Source organism: Oncorhynchus gorbuscha, unplaced genomic scaffold (assembly GCF_021184085.1).
Source record: "Oncorhynchus gorbuscha isolate QuinsamMale2020 ecotype Even-year unplaced genomic scaffold, OgorEven_v1.0 Un_scaffold_1910, whole genome shotgun sequence".
Taxonomy (NCBI): domain Eukaryota; kingdom Metazoa; phylum Chordata; class Actinopteri; order Salmoniformes; family Salmonidae; genus Oncorhynchus; species Oncorhynchus gorbuscha.
In genome coordinates this window covers 50,912-54,857 of record NW_025746559.1, presented here as the reverse complement: position 1 = coordinate 54,857, position 3,946 = coordinate 50,912, and the positions used below count along the sequence as shown (strand labels likewise).

General features: G+C 38.5%; 1 non-coding gene across 1 annotated transcript; it reads right to left on the bottom strand.

Moving 5' to 3' along the window:
* Nucleotides 1–3,559: 3,559 nt before the first annotated feature.
* LOC124024522 lies at nucleotides 3,560–3,663 on the bottom strand. The gene has a single exon (XR_006836994.1). It is a non-coding gene; the product is annotated as a U6 spliceosomal RNA (small nuclear RNA).
* Nucleotides 3,664–3,946: the final 283 nt, after the last annotated feature.

Genomic DNA, 3,946 nt, shown 5'->3' with positions numbered 1-3,946 from the left:
AGCAAGGTGGGTTATTAACCCTAGGTTCTGGAGGCTCGGCAGGCCAGGAAGTAACAGGTGGCACGAGACGTAGACTCTGGAACTGTCCAGAGAGGTCGGAAACCTGAGCGGCCAGGTTCTCCACGGCATGGCGAGCAGCAGACAATTCCTGCTCGTGTCTGCCGAGCATGGCTCCTTGGATCTCGACGGCAGTGTAACGAGCGTCTGAAGTCGCTGGGTCCATTCCTTGGTCGGTTCCTTCTGTCATGCAGGTGAAAGAGGACCCAAAAGCGACTTAAAAGAAACAGAGTTTATTCAAGTCCAAAAAGGGAATAACAGAAATCCTCTAGTCTGTAGAGGGGAATAACAGGAGAAGCGGCCACAGACTGCAGGTCGCTTCGGGTAGGCGCAGGCCGTAGTTGACAGAGACACCTGCTCACACGCAGCATCTGATGAAGGCAAAAAACACGACAGGACAGGGCGATACACAATCACAGCAAAAACACGACAGGACAGGGCGATACGCAATCACAGCATGGTGAATACTAAACAAGGAACCGACGGGACAGGAACGGAACACAAAGGAATAAATAGGGACTCTAATCAGGGGAAAGGATCGGGAACAGGTGTGGGAAGACTAAATGATGATTAGGGGAATAGGAACAGCTGGGAGCAGGAACGGAACGATAGAGAGAAGAGAGAGCGAGAGAGTGAGAGAGGGAGGGGGAGAGAGAGGGATAGAAAGAGGGAAAGAACCAAATAAGACCAGCAGAGGGAAACGAATAGAATGGGGAGCACAGGGACAAGACATGATAATAAATGACAAACATGACACTCATAGATATAGATTCATAGATAGTTATAGACTCATAGATAGTTATAGACTCATAGTTATAGACTCATAGATAGTTATAGACTCATAGTTATAGACTCATAGATAGTTATAGACTCATAGTTAGTTATAGACTCATAGTTAGTTATAGACTCATAGTTAGTTATAGACTCATAGTTATAGACTCATAAATAGTTATAGACTCATAGTTAGTTATAGACTCATAGTTAGTTATAGACTCATAGTTATAGACTCATAGATAGTTATAGACTCATAGTTAGTTATAGACTCATAGTTAGTTATAGACTCATAGTTAGTTATAGACTCATAGTTATAGACTCATAGATAGTTATAGACTCATAGTTAGTTATAGACTCATAGTTAGTTATAGACTCATAGTTAGTTATAGACTCATAGTTATAGACTCATAGATAGTTATAGACTCATAGTTAGTTATAGACTCATAGTTAGTTATAGACTCATAGTTAGTTATAGACTCATAGATAGTTATAGACTCATAGTTATAGACTCATAGATAGTTATAGACTCATAGTTATAGACTCATAGATAGTTATAGACTCATAGTTAGTTATAGACTCATAGTTAGTTATAGACTCATAGTTAGTTATAGAATATATGCCATTTAGCAGACGCTTTTTATCCAAAAAGACTCATAGTTATAGACTCATAGATAGTTATAGACTCATAGTTATAGACTCATAGTTATAGACTCATAGTTATAGACTCATAAATAGTTATAGACTCATAGTTAGTTATAGACTCATAGTTAGTTATAGACTCATAGTTATAGACTCATAGTTAGTTATAGACTCATAGTTAGTTATAGACTCATAGTTAGTTATAGACTCATAGTTAGTTATAGACTCATAGTTAGTTATAGACTCATAGTTAGTTATAGACTCATAGTTAGTTATAGACTCATAGTCAGTTATAGACTCATAGATAGTTATAGACTCATAGTTATAGACTCATAGTTATAGACTCATAGATAGTTATAGACTCAAAGTTATAGACTCATAGTTATAGACTCATAGTTAGTTATAGACTCATAGATAGTTATAGACTCATAGTTATAGACTCATAGTTATAGACTCATAGTTATAGACTCATAGTTAGTTATAGACTCATAGTTAGTTATAGACTCATAGTTAGTTATAGACTCATAGTTAGTTATAGACTCATAGTTAGTTATAGACTCATAGTTATAGACTCATAGTTAGTTATAGACTCATAGTTAGTTATAGACTCATAGTTAGTTATAGACTCATAGTTAGTTATAGACTCATAGTTATAGACTCATAGTTAGTTATAGACTCATAGTTAGTTATAGACTCATAGTTAGTTATAGACTCATAGTCAGTTATAGACTCATAGATAGTTATAGACTCATAGTTATAGACTCATAGTTATAGACTCATAGATAGTTATAGACTCATAGTTATAGACTCATAGTTATAGACTCATAGTTAGTTATAGACTCATAGATAGTTATAGACTCATAGTTATAGACTCATAGTTATAGACTCATAGTTATAGACTCAGTTAGATATAGACTCATAGTTAGTTATAGACTCATAGTCAGTTATATACTCATAGATAGTTATAGACTCATAGTTATAGACTCATAGTTAGTTATAGACTCATAGATAGTTATAGACTCATAGATATAGACTCATAGTTAGTTATAGACTCATAGTTATAGACTCATAGATAGTTATAGACTCATATTGGGAGAGTGATGTTTGTTGTTTTGGCTGTATACTCTAGTACTTTATATATGAAATGACTATGAGGTTAAAGTGCAGAATGTCAGCTTTAATTTGAGGATAGTTTCATCAATATCAGGTTTACTGTTTAGACGTAACAGCACTTGTTGTACATAGAAGTGGTCCCTCCATTTTAGGGGACCAAAAGTATTGGGACAAATTCATTATATGTCTATTAAAGTAGTCACATGTGTAGTATTTGATCCCATGTTGATAGCACACAATGATTTACATCAAGCTTGAGACTCTACAAACCTGTTGGTTGTATTTGCTGTTTGTTTTGGTTGTGTTTCAGATTATTTGGTGCCCAATAGAAATGAATGGTAAATGTATATATTGTGTAATTTTGGAGTCACTTGTATTGTAAATTAGAATAGAAAACATCTTCTGAACACTTCTACATGGACGTTACCATGGTTACGGATAATCCTGAATTAATTGAGACACACAAATATCATACTCCCGCAAAAATGCTATCCTCAGTGTTATTGTAATGGTGAGAGGTGAGCAGGTCTTGAACTGAACGTCCTGGGACTGCACTGTAGTGTGACTCGGTAATTGTATTTTATATTTGACCTTTATTTAACTAGGCAAGTCAGTTAAAGAACAAATTCTAGTTACAATGTTGGCCTACCACCGGCCAAACCCAGACGACTCTGGGCCAATCGTGCGCCGCCCTATGGGACTCCCAATCACGGCCAGTTGTGATACAGCCTGGATTCAAACCAGGGTGTCTGTAGTGACACGTCTAGCACTGAGATGCAGTGCCTTAGACCGCTGCGCCACTCAGCATCCCCATCATCTGTGTCAAACTGATTGAGATGCAGTGTCTTAGACCGCTGCGCCACTCAGCATCCCCATCATCTGTGTCAAACTGTATGTGAGAGAGTGTCACACGCATATTGTGCTTGTCTCCACACCCCTCCAGGTGTCACTCATTTTCCCCATTTATCCCCTGTGTATTTATACCTGTGTTCTCTGTCTGTCTGTTGCCAGTTCGCAGGGGCCATGCTAATCTTCTCTGTATCGATCCAATTTTAGTATATGTGCTGCCAAAGCGAGCACACGTCTGTTGCCAGTTCATCTTGTCTCGTCAAGCCTACCAGTGTGTTTATTCCCGTACTCATGTTCTCTCCAGTCCATGTTTTCTAGTTTTTTGAGCATTCTGCCTGCCCTGACCCTGAGCCAGTCTGCCGTTCTGTACCTTACTGACCTCTGCCTGCCCTGACCCTGAGCCAGTCTGCCGTTCTGTACCTTACTGACTCTACCCTGGATTACTGACCTCTGCCTGCCCTGACCCTGAGCCAGTCTGCCATTCTGTACCTTACTGACCTCTGCCTGCCCTGAC